A 14,166-nucleotide genomic window follows, 5' to 3' on the forward strand; every position below is an offset into this window, starting at 1 on the left:
TTAATAGCTTCATTATCTGCTACTTGAATGACCTAGCATGCATTTTGTAGGATTACTGTTTCCATGTATTCTTTTAAAAGCATACATTACTTTAAAAGCAGAAGAAAGCTATTTTGAAAATACCATTTTAACATATTGAAGCTGATTAACAGGAAATTGAGAAATGGTGCGAAATTACTTTTGCTCTTTCATTTCTGTTTAAGAGAAAAACAAGCCCAAACAGTTTTCAATAAATATTCTAAGTAGACAAATAAATTGAAAAATCCAACATTGTCATCTTTCACAAAACCACTAAGATATGTTCATTCTTATTTTTGTTAATTTATGCAAAAAAGCCCATAAAAGCTATAAAAACACTGTATGTGGACGAAGAATATGGAGGGAAGTGGATTTGGGACCTTTGGGAAAATTAGAGGACCATCATGTTAATTTTTACTATGATAAATCTGTTTAATATTTCACATTGCTTGAGTAGTTGATATATGAATATAACTAGTATCACAAAGTAAAATACTGTGTGGTTTGTATTATTTTCAGAATTTAATAGGTGAGGAAACCTGAAATTGAAAAGTCATAAATATTTCAGAATCCTTTAGCTAGGTAAGTGAAATAGCCATTATGAGAATCATTGATTATTTTCTTCATATTCAAATTTTCAACACCCTTTCACCCTTCCATGAGGGATTTATAGTTTTCACTTGAATTTATAAATAATTTTCCTACAACATTGTTTTAATGTTTATTTAATTTTGAGAGAGAGAGAGAGAGAGAGAGACAGAGACAGAGACAGAGACAGAGCACATGCAGGGGAGGGACAGAGGGAGGGGAGACACAGAATCCAAAACAGGCTCCAAACTCTGAACTGTCAGCACAGAGCACAATATGGGGCTTGAACTCACAGACCATGAGATCATGACCAGACCAGTCAGACACTTAACTGACAGAGCCACTCAAGAATCCTGCATAAATAATTTTCTAAATATTTATTTGTTTTTAAAACAGTTTGGCACATACCTTTTTTAAAATAAATGAAGATCTAAAACCACTTAAATATTTGCTTATTTCTAAATAAATTTTATTGGGGAAGCTCCTAAATACTGCATATGGATGTCTGAGTTTTGCATGACCAATTCTTTACATGATGGTATTTTACTTGAACAAAATCTCCATGAGGGAAATTATTAGATATAATCTTTATTAGATTAAGTACCTAAAATATTTACCTTTGTAATAGCAAGCAAAAAATATATTTGACTATGAATGGTAAAAATCATAAGACATTTTGTTCTAGTCCTCTTTTATCTGTGAGAATTATATTGTAATAACATATGAGTTTTAGTACCTAGAATTACAGGTACTATCTTATAATAATGACCAAACAAAGCAAAAGAAGATAAACAATAGCAATAAATAAATGAATAAATTAATAAATTAATTAATAAAAAATCTTTAATTTACTGTTGATCAAAAAATGAAGAGAAAAATAAAACCGGTTTCATCACAGGTTTCACAGAACTCTGAGCTTTTTTACTGTGCAGAATTTTGGTCTTCGAAGATAGGTTTTTGGGATAGAATTGATCATCATTCCCAGAATTAATTTACTGCTTTTTCAACAACATCTGAAAAGCACTTCCTAATTCCTTAAATTCAAAGTGAAGGAATAAGAGTAGAACAAAATATAAGTAGTAATAAAAGCAATATTTTGCATTTTCTCAAGAGGACACAAATCCTTCAAAGGCAGCATAATATCCTCCCCACCTGCCAGAGCACCAGGAGTGATGGGGTCCACTTTTGCGAGGACCAGAACCAGACATGCATGATTATCAAGGCCAACTCCTGTCAATAGATTACCAGCTCTTCTGATTCTAATCTAAGTCACTCATCTCTACTTAGTTTCAGCTGAATTTTCTTTGCCTTCTGCATAGCTGCTTTCTTTCTCCTCATAATCTTTCTTCCTAAACTCAGAAATGAGTTTGTCACTGCCAAACTCTGCATAGTACATCATGTATTTGGATTTACCTCAGTTGATTTACATATTGTTGTTTCTGCAATAATAACTTATCTCCTAAACAAATATTGAATTAGATGTTTCCAACATATTGTTTCTGAGGAAACAGTCAAAATTCAAATTCAGGTGTATTTTGACTATTGAAAAAAAGTTTATGGGGCACAGGTGTGGCTCAGTCTGTTAAGCATTCAACTCTTGATTTCAGCTCAGGTCATCATATTATCGTTTGTGAATTCAAGCCCTACATCAGACTCCACATGGAGAGTGCGAAGCTTGCTTGGGATTTTCTCTCTCTCTCTCTCTCACTCTCTCTATCTTTGCCCCTGCCCCTGCTCACATGCTTTCTCTCTAAAAATAATTTAAAAAACATTGACAAAAACATTATGTCAGTGTTAATAAGTTTCAACATCAAATTATGGTAAGGGTAAATGACATTTTGTTAAGCGTTCTTTCAGCAATAGGATTAATGCTTGGAAATCAGGTGAAAACAGCTCAAGGAAATAGTTTCTATTAAATGCCAAGTTAAGTTTTAAGTAGGAGAAAATTAATGTTGAGCCTGTCTTCTTAGATTGCTAATAATAATAACAATTATATGTAGCCATACAGAAATTAGTAGAAAGTCATATTTCCTTGTTTTATTCTATGGTTTTGGAATGGAAAAATGGTATGAGATCAAGGGGCATATATTAAAATATGAAATCACGGAAAAGAGAAAGTAACAATGAGAAGTCAAGATCACCTGATGGACAGGTCTAGAGATTCACAGATTCTATGCTTTTATTTTCATTCTTTTTTCCAAATGTCATTATAGTATTAGTATTATAGTCTTGGGATCATGGAAACAAGCAAACAAACATCTGAAATATTTCACAAGCAATTAAAATAAATTCTGAGAGGTCTCCAGGATTACTAGGCTAGTTACTGACAAAATCTGCCAAGTTAGGCCCAGAATACAAGTTTAAGGTCCTTTTCATTACGACAGAGTCCTTCCATGTAATTGAAACTTATTTAACTAAAAAAAGCACCATTTTAATGAATACTTACCTTGATTTTATTCTCTCTGTAAGAGGTAGAATATTTTCTGGAAGAAATAAAAATTTAGTTTTAGATTGCTTCTTTGTGAGATTTTTATGCCAAAGCATTAAATAGGAATTTGAATAGATCACTTTAATTTTAGAATTGATATCTATCCTCAAAATTTTGAACATGTACATGACATTGGAAGCCATAAAACTAATGAGAGTGTCTGAGGATAGTGTAAGGATAAAGAGAGGGACTAGAAGAGAGTTCTAAGGAACTCTTCTTTTAATTATTATTTTGTGCCTTTAAATTCTTAGGACATAGGAGAGTGTTTGATAGAATGTCAAGCCATTGGATGAAATAATTGTAATCTATTAAAAGCAGAAGCACCAGAAAATGAAGATAAGTGGGAGGATATAGAAGGTAAAGAAACATCAGAAAAGTCTAGTGCCACAGAATCCAAAGGAAGAAAGGAATTTGGGGAGTGAACCATTGGAGGAAATGCTACTGAGATTATGTGTGGTGAATTTGAACCAATCACATTGGATATAGGGACCTCCAGGAACTTTAGTAACATGAGTTTGGGTAAAATGGAGGGGGGGAAACAAGACTGTAGAAATGTCATAATCCTGCTCTCAAGATATTTATAGTCTATGGGGATAAGGGAAAGGAACAGAAAAATGAATGAATTCTGCAATAGACAGAGACAATGTTAAACAGAAAAAAACACAGGGCACTATGTGACTTTTTGGACTACAGAAGCCTGTAGGTGACAGTGACTCAACAGAAGAAAGAGAGCTATCCTAATAATTTTATCATTGTGGGGATACTACAGTGAAATGATATTGCATTTATTTTGTGGTGAGGTAGTGAGGAAAATTCATGTAGAATCATAAGTTTTCATGGGTATTCAAAAATGGGCATAGAGATCCCTACTGGAAAATAACAAAATGTAAGGGTAACTTGGGAATCTAATAAGAAAAATATTATTGAAGAAGGGTACTTACAAAAATACATTGCTTTTCATAAAAACATACTATACAGCTAGATCTCTTGGGTATATAATCAAGTTTTTCTTCATATATTAAATTTTATATCAGAATTACTTATAACTGGGACTGTGAAGATAGTATATTTATCTAATTTTTCTTTTCATCATCTGTACATTGTTTAAGGAAGGAAATACCTGCATTTCCAAAAAAAATGATTTATGTGAAATTTAAAAGGTAAACCATAAATGCTTTCCCTAAGTATCTAAGAACAGAAATGAAAAAGTATCCCACCCATATCCTAAAATAGTCACAAATTACTTTTATTTTTCATTCCAATTTGACATTTACCAAAAGTCCAATATTCTAAGATCAAACATTTATTTTAGAATACCTGATGTATGCAGCATTTTACAAAGCAATATCACAAAAGTCCAACTCTATGTTCAAAGAAATATACACATGGCCAATGAAAGAGAATATTCACCTCTAATGGACATGGTTTTCTTCAGGTAATAGGTTTGGATTTCAACTTTTGAAAGATAAATGAAAAACTTAAAACTTAGAAATATTTGATGTGGAATAAAATAAAATAAAATAAAATAGAAAAGTTATATTACTCTAACTACCAGGAAACAAAATTCACAAAGGCATGAATGGGTGGTATTAAATATAATTTATAGAAAATTGAGAAACATGATGAAAAGATATGAAAAAAACTTATGGAAATAAAATCTGAAAAATTTAGTTAGCTGTGAATAGTGTAATATGAACTAAAAATATATAAAAATTGTAGGTGAATTAGAGGATGACAGAATACTAGGAGAACCCTATGCTTGTCCATCAAACACAGCTGGATAAATATCAAATCATTCTGAGCACCCAAGAAATCGATCCAAGGACTGAGAGAACAAATCACATAACTAGCTTAAGAGATCACGTTGTGGATGATAGTAAGTTTGGAGGGAGAAAAGGATCATGGGTACTGCGGAGGGGGAAGGGATGCCTGATCGCAGACAGACAGAGACAGAGCAGAGGCAGAGACAGAGACAGAGAGAAATAGCAGTGCATGGAGGATTGCATAAGAGAAACACTTTGGCAACATCACCGATTGGGGAAAACGAGAGGGGATGATTATTGTGAGCGTTTACAACCAGCAAAGCTCAAAGACTAGAGTTTTAGACTTCTGTGCCGGTGGCCTGGTGTAGAGCCTGGCAGGCACAGTTGGTGGTGCTGAGGAGAGGGCAGAGGCCTGGGAGCAGGGGGCACCATCTGAGGATCTCCTGGGATGTACTGGGGAAGATTTTCCCCCTTGTTGCCGTACATCTGGCAGAGGCGGCTTTGCCTCTCCGGGGACAAAAGAGCCGATCGGTGCCATTGCTCCCCTACCCCTAGCACATAAGGGCAGGGACACCTGCTGAGGGCTCCTGGCTAACTCATACTTAGGCTTTCTGCTGCACTTGGCTCTAGAGTCCAAGCTCGTGTACATCGGTGCAACCGCCTGGGACAACTGGCACTCTCCAAGAGGGGACAGCATGATTGTGCCATGTGTCCCTGAAGTTTATAGTTTCGAATATCAGCTGCATGCCTCAGATAAAATACCGATGCATGGCGCTGCCGGGAAGTCAGATGACGTGGACACAGACGCGGTGAAAGCAGGGATCTGAGGGGTACCTGGGACACAAAAGGGGAGACTGTTTGCTCTTCGGTAACAGCTTCATAGATAGCCATGGGCGCGAACTTCCCTCTTCACGGACAAGATATGGAGCTAGTGCCATTTTGTCTTCCTTACCCATTAGCACCAGTTAATTTATGTGACTAGAAAAGTGCCAGATCTGGAGACCCGAGCTGCTTATATCAAGTCCTGCCACCCTGAACTCTGCAGGTGTTTCTTTACTAGTGCAAGTGTGCCTGAAATCCGGAATAGTAGGCCTTTACCCCTAGAAGACCAACATATTCCTCCTGCGTTCACCAAGTCTGTTGACTATAGAGGTCTGCAAAGCTTCGTCTCTAATGGAAATAAGATCAGGCCTTTTTAAAAACAAGCAAACCAAAGCACATCTATTTAAAATTTACCACATGCTGCTCAAGGTGCAGACACTCCCCACTGCAAGCAAGGAGAAACTCTGCAGAGGACTGACCTGGGGAAAGAGCAGCCAAAACACAATAGCAAAGTGGGTACAGCATACACTAGAAACATTTCCTGAAGTACTAGGCCCTGGACAGTATATGACCTCTTCTTAATATAGCATTACTCTCAGGATCAGGAAACATAACAAGTTTTCCCAACACACAGAAGATAGAGACCTAGACAAAATGCCAAGACGGAGGAATTCATCTCAAAAGAAAGCATAAATAAAGGTCATGCCCAGAGATGTAATAGAGACAAATTTAAGTAATATGTCTGATCATGAATTTAAAACAGTCATAAGAGTATTAGCTAGGCTTAAGAAAAGCATAGTAGACACCATGGGGGTCCTTTACCACATAAATAAAAGACCCAAAACAGTAAAGCCTAAATAAAAAATACTATAACTGAGATGCAAAAATGATCTGATGTAATGACCACAATGATGGAAGAATCAGAGGAGCAAGTAAGTGATATTAAAGAAAAAATTATGGAAAATAATGAAGATGAAAAAAGAAAGAAAAGTGTTAGATAACAAATGGACTTAGGAACTCAGCAAACCCATAAAGAGTAACAATATTCATATCATAGGAGTCCCAGAGGAAAAAGACAATAGCTAATATATGTATACACACACACAGACACACATACAGTGGAATATTATTCAGATATTAGAAAGATTGATAACTTGCCATTTTCAATGATGTGGATGGAGCCAGAGTGTATAACGCTAAGTGAAATGAGTCAGTCTGAGAAAGACAAATGCCATATGATTTCATCCATATGGAATTTAAGAAACAAAACAAGTGAGCATAGGGGAAAGAAAAAAAAACATAGGGAGGTAAACCATAAAAGGGACTCTTAACTATAGAAAACAAACCGAGGGCTTCTGAAAGAGAGATGAGTGGGGAATGGGCTAAATGGGTGATGGGTAGAGGGCACTTGTGATGAGTGCTGGGTATTGTATGTAAGTGATGTATCACTAAATTCTACTTCTGAAACTAATATTACATTGTATGTTAACTAACTAGAATTCAAATAAAAACTTGAAATATTTTAAAAATTTAAAAATACCAAAAATACTATATATGCATATTACCCTTATGACAGTGAAACAAATTATATACTTGAGGTTTTTATAAAATTTTTATAAAATTAATAGTTTTTAATGAAGTAACATGTCCACTTCTGGGCAACAGATTTTTAAAATGACTTTAACAACACAAAAGCATTAAAAAATTAAATGCAATAATTGATTCAAAGTATCTGCTTTTCACTTAACTAGACGCACCTGACTAGTTGCAAATGCATATAAAATAGAATCCTTATCCTTAAGAAACTTCTGTAATGTAAGATAACAGATCCACAGAAAAACAACTGTTACACATGTGAAAAATGGTATAAAGGATACATATACCAAGAATAAATATGGTTGACTTGGGAAAACATACTAACCTGCGGCAACTTAAGGTATTACTATTATCTGGACTTATCCCTCAATCTACTGTGCCTCCCTAGTGTCTGGGATAATGCAATGAGAACAAAGGTCAGTCAATATTATAGTCTTAGTAAATGCACTGATTCCAGAATCCCCATAGCATTTAAGGGAACAGATAATACCAACACCTCCTACTTACTCAACGTAGTGGATGACTACCTCGTATCCAGGTTTTGTGAGTACACTATGTTATTCTTCTCAATGAACAACCAGTTTTCTTCCATCAAATGAAAATGGACTTATTTAAAAAAATCATCAGGGAACACCTGGGAGGCTTAGTCAGTTAACTGTCCACTTTGACTCAGGCCATGATCTCATGGTTTGTGAGTGTGAGCCCCTGCATCAGGCTCTGCCCTCTCAGCACAGAGCCTGCTTCAGATCCTCTTTCTCCCTCTTTCTCTGCTGCTCCCTACTTGTGCTCTCCTTTCTCCTTCAAAAATAAATAAACAAACATTAAAAAGCCATCAGAGTGACTAGAAGTATGATCCTACAAATACAATTTTTATCCCCAGTTTGGAACCATTTATTTGCGGTAATTTCATCCAGTCAATACTGTATAATCTGTGGGATTTTGGTATCTGAGCCATTCCACCTAAACGTAATCAGCCTGCCCATAACTCTTGATTCCCTCTCAAACTTCTGCAATCGTCCAAGCAGGCTTCTTTGTTTTTAGTGGCTCCTCTTAATTAAGAGTGTGCCAAGACCCATTTTGCTGTATTTTTTTTTCACCTGATGTATAGGAGTTGCTCAGCTAGTTTCTAGATTCCTTTTAGAGGAAATAGTTTCGTATGTTGCTGTAAATTCAGTGTGTTCATAGGAGGAGGTAAGATCAAGAGCCTGCTATGTTCCCATCTGGAAGAAGAAGAACACCTATGTCCCTGCATTCTTTGATTTGTGGCCTCCTGCTTCATCTTCAAAGCCATTAATAGTGGGTGCAGTTCTTCTCATGCTTTAAGTATCTCTGACCTCCTGCTCTGCCACATATCTCTAACTCATAAGTATTCTACAAGATCTCATTTTTCAAATCTTATCATAAAAACATCACCTTAATGTACAATTTCAGGAAAATATAACCATTTCTAAAAATATATGAATCTCAGTTTTATATGCCTATATGCAAAGAATAAAGGTATGTAAAACTTAAAAAAATTAAATGTAAGTGATAAAATCATTCTGTTAGGGGAATACAGAGAAATAAAAGAGAGGCAAAATAGATGTAATCCATAATACTGTCCTTTTAGCTGGATGCCTGTATACTTTATCACCATCTATTTGCAGATATTGTATTTTAGAATTTTTGTCCATGGAGAAAATTATGTATATTTAAATTATGAAAAAGTCACATCTTGATACTCTTCTTCAATTTCAAGATGTTCATCTTAAAAGAAAATGGTAACATATTCTGTGATGGCATATAGATCAAACCAATATTAAAGATATATATACTGTTGGAGACAGATATCAGAAGTATATAATAATGATTATGATTATTATACCAAAAGTTTATTTTTTTCTTAAAAATAATGAACATCTTATCACTGAAAGTATATAAACCCACATGATACGCTTATAATTCGGATTGGTTAAGAATATATTTACAAATTGAGCCACAAAGGTGGATAGACTTTAAGATACCTTCTCATACAAAAAAAATCCCTGATCCTTAAATACTGGATGAAAGAAATAAAACAATAGTTACTTTTCCCTTTAGCAATTTCTCACTATTTTTAGAAATATGTTTATATTTATGTTATCGATTGTTGCTACTCTTAAGATGTGTTGAAACAACAATTTTTACTATTTCAGTCTGATTAGAATTTGTTTCAACTCAGTAAGGTTGATCTAAACATTATGTACCACAGATGACAAAGTTAAGTGTTAAAGAAAATTAATGAAGGCACAAACAGCAAGGGAATAGTCATATCATTTGTGAAGCTTATTTCTCTCAAGGGCACTGTTGTAACTGTTAGCACCATGGTCATAGAAAAAGCCCTTGACTCTACCCATTAACCAGCTAAGAGACCTTGGACAAGCTTCATAGTCCCTGGAGGGCTCAGTTCTTTCATCTGTGACTGAAAGGATTTAGTCAAGATGATCTTTAAGATTATTCCCATATCTATGGCTTTATTATTTCAGGTACCACATAGAACCGTATCAAGAGGGGAATATCATTTATTGATTTGGCTAACTTTATCTTAAGTAAGAAATTGCATTTAAATTTCCCTGGCCATAATCTTTTACATATATCAAAATAGCTGAAAATGCAACTTTAAGAATGAAGTTTTTCAGTTCTGTTTATAGGCTTTAGTGGAAAAAAACCATTTCATGACAAGAGGTAATAAGCAATGCAGCCATTTTTTATAGAAACATAGATATAAAGTTATATATTTTTAGATATTTTCCATCCAATCTCAGCTATAAATGTCTTTATCACCTACAGTTATCTTTGGAATTAAATCTTTTGAGAGATGAAGGCTGTAGACTATTTAATGCTTCAGCAGGTTTAGATGCTTATAACTTGTGAAAAGTTAAACTGTTTTTCTTTTATTTCATCTCTATTCGAAACTTTTATTGTTGCTTTTGAAACAGATATTTTAGAAACAAAAAGGATGTGAGTCATCATCTAGCCCCATTTTGTCATTTTTAAATCAAGACCACAAATTCTTTCCGCTCCTCCCATGAAGAGGTGGTAGCCGCAGCCCTGGCTGTTGAAGCTCTGAGGTGTTCCGGGGACGAGCTCCACAGGCTGGGGCGGCCGCCATGCTGGAGAGGCCACCATACTAATTCTGATTGGCGGTTGGAGCTGAGTTTAGCCTTCTGCCATTCCCAAGGAAGTATCACACGACGGGAATTGCTTTGGATCCTCCATCCCAGCCCATCTGCCAAATGAATACCCCTGAATGACTTCCATCAAAACTACATGAAAGAGGAGAATCACCCATTTGCTGCTACATTATCAATGCATAAAATTATGAGATATAATAAAATGATTATTGTTCTAAGCAACCTAACTTTTGGGTAGTTTTTGACTTGTTTTTGTTTTTATTTCATCAATAGATAAACAGAATTTGATATATCTGAAATATTAGATTTAGACTTATTAAATTTAGATTTGATATATCTAAAATGTGTGGTTTTCGTCTGGGGACAGGGAGATAGGCAAAAGTCTGTCAAACCTTAAAGTGACTAGTATAGAGGACTCGAAGGAGATTGAACAAAGGAATTACTAAGAGCTGGCAGAAAGTTTGGTAATACTACTACTGAGGCAACCTGGACAAGATAAAGTATGCTTAATAAACTTGATAAGCTAGCTAAGACGATTTCTGGACTAAATGTTGAAGGTGCGACCTCATTTCTTCCAGTTATCCAATAAAAATGAGGAAAAATAGAGATAAAGTGAATAATCAATTGCTAATAGAATATGGAATGTATATAAAGGGATTAGGACAACCAGCAAGTTGTCCTCAAAGTAAGAGATGGTCTCAGGGTCGAGATAAAATCTAATACACTGCTAGTAGACACAGCCTGTGGTTGTAAGATCGTTTAAGACTTCAGAAGGATTTAAGGCTGATCTAATGTATCCTCTTAGTAACAAAAAGAAAAAGGGCATGCCATATAGATGCTCTTAGACAGACAATAGTGCTTAGTGCACAAACAACAGCCTCACAGGAAAACCAAGATAGAGAATGATTTACCACAAAAAGATTGATGGATTTGGTTTTGTCTAATGAAATAGATTAGGAAATAACACCCAAAAGGCTCATGAGATGTTAAACGAATTATATTAACATAGAACGGGACAGAATGAGTAAAAAGAAAAAATTAAAGCCTTGAGACAATTAAAATTCTATATATAAGAAGCATTCTAAGAAAACTAGATTTTGGAAATAGATTTTATGGAAAAATCTATATTATGTGGAGAAGGAAGTTTTCAACATCCATTTGCATATATTCTATTTTAGAATTTTTGCCCATGGAGAAAAGCCAAGAGCATTGTAGAATTGTACCCAAAGACCAAGACTGAATCTCAATTGGGAAATGAAAATATTGGTCAGAACATATTTAAAAATTACTGTAGGATAGTTATTGCTCTGTGTCTTATTTTCTCCCTTCTGAAAAAGGAATATTTACTATGATTATCCTGCACCTGTTCCTTCTTGGGACATTAGGTGGGTGGAGGACAGATCATTTGTCTTTTAATTTCACAGATCTATAGTCTAAGAGTAACTTTATCCAAGGGAGAAAAAAACAAAAACGAAAGACACTTTTATAGCCACATCTGATTTAAATGATGTGATCCTGGGATCTTAAACCTGAGCTTCGTAGCATAATAGAATGAGACTTTGGGTGATTGTCACATGGTGTAGGAAGATAGGTACTGTTGTAAGCAAGGCATGGACTATAGTGTTTTCAGCATGGAAGTGAATTATTTGAAACTTCTCTCCTGTGTATACAGGTCAATGATCCCGCCCCTCGTATAGGGGCCAGTATAGTACTCCAGAAGTGGTGCTAGAGTGTCAAATACCAAGCGACTTTCTCCTTCTTCGTTCTTGGCACCCTGACTCACTCCGCAGCTGCCATACTGATGAGGCCACAGTTATCCATTTTGTTGACAGTTCAGCTGAATTTAGCCTTCCAGACACACCCTCCAAGTTACCATAGGTGTGTGTATGCAATTTGCACCTTCCAGTCCAGATGATCTAACAGTCGAGTATCAACAAGTGACCTCTATTTACGTCACACGAAACAGTGGAATTATGTAGTTCTGACCCACAAAAATTGTGCAACACAGTAGAGTGGTGGTAGGAGTTTTACCGCTAAGTTTTGTGGTCATTTGTTCCACAGCAATAGATATCTGCAACCTACGCTTTCTCCTTTAAAGATCAATCTAAAAGATAAAATTATGGCAAGAAGAAATGAAGTAATTTATGCAAGTTTCGGCAGTAACAGAGGGGCTATTGCAGTGCAAAACCAGGGCCCATATCTTCCTCTTCTCTCCACTGTACCCCATTGACTTGACAACTTGCATTTTGTTGTATAACGCTATTTTATCGTGTTTAGAAATCAAATAATCAACTGTTTGAAAGGCAAACATAATTGTTTTTAGTCCTTTCTTCTGTTTCTTGCCTTTTACCTGTCTTCTGTCACTTAATATTTTGAGACTCGTCCTATATATGAAGATAAGAAACATAGGTGAATGCTAATTTTTAATCGACTTCAAAATCGAAATTCAGGGGAGCCCGAAGACACTAATTTCGAATCACCGGCATCTGCGATTACATCTTCTCTATTTTAACAACAGCTGTGCTAACTGAAGTGAGACTCATTTTCTAACTTCTCTTGATAAGACAGTGAGAAATTAGCAACAGTACTTCCTGAAACCACCAAGAATAAAAATGTCAGTGACATTGCATGCAGAAGTAAGTGATATTCAAATAGAAGGCTTCTGTGAGAGGACACCGAAACCTGTGAGAAATTTTTGGCTCTGACGGCCAGTAATTACTACAATGACTGTATGTTTCATAGAAATATCAAAGGTTTTATGGTTGAAACTGGAGATGTGACAGGTTCAGGAGGAGGAGGCAACATTACTTGGGGCAAGAAATTTGAGGATGAATATAGTGACTTTTGCAAGCACAATGTTAGAGGTCTTGTATATATGGCTAATAATCGCCCAAACACCAAAGGATCTCAGTTCTTCGCCTATGCCAAGCAGTCATATTTGGACATAAAATACACAGTATTTGGAAAGGCAATAGATATTCTGGAGACTCTAGATGAATTGGAGAAATTTCCAGTAAATGAGAAGACCTATCAACCTCTTAATGATGCGCACATTAAGGACATATCTATTCATACCAATCTATTTATTTGGTAACTATAATAGACCTGAAAAGATATTTGGCAAACTCTTTGGGGAACACCTATTCTAGATTACCCAGTTTTAATTATGTCAAGAGATTTTATCATCCTTCTGCTTGTTTACAACTAAAATCTTCTGAATTGGTGGTACCAAAAATAGCTTTTATTCCCATTATTAGAGCATATATTTTACTATAACTATTATCCAATGTATTTCTTTAAGTTTAATTTTTTAAATATCTTCTCTCTAATTTTTTATATTTAAACATTCATTTCAAAAATAGAAACATTATTTCTGTGATGAAGACTTAACACTCTATTTCTGCCCCTGTTCACACTACCATCCCTTGTAACGAGAACTGGAAGCATTTAACGTCATCTGCCTTCTGAGCTAGAGTAAATGCGACCCCAGGATCAAGAAAGACTTTATTCAGAGAAATTTAAAGGTTCCAATCCAGCAGATCAGCATTCCTACACTGAGGTAACTTTTTGATAACTCCTCTCTTTTCTTGTGGTCTCTTCTTCCAAGTTTGATTTTTAAGATAAAGCCATTCTATAGTCCGTATCAAGTAACCGAGTCTATCTCCCTTGTTTCATTTCATGCCTGAGTCCTGTTTTGGATTTCCTGCACATTTCCCCTATGCACGCAGGATTTTAGTCC

General features: G+C 35.4%; 1 pseudogene; it reads left to right on the plus strand.

The window, feature by feature from the left end:
* Positions 1–13,039: 13,039 nt before the first annotated feature.
* LOC115290570 lies at positions 13,040–13,521 on the plus strand (annotated as a pseudogene).
* Positions 13,522–14,166: the final 645 nt, after the last annotated feature.

This window comes from Suricata suricatta, chromosome 4 (assembly GCF_006229205.1).
Source record: "Suricata suricatta isolate VVHF042 chromosome 4, meerkat_22Aug2017_6uvM2_HiC, whole genome shotgun sequence".
NCBI classification, from domain to species: Eukaryota; Metazoa; Chordata; class Mammalia; order Carnivora; family Herpestidae; genus Suricata; species Suricata suricatta.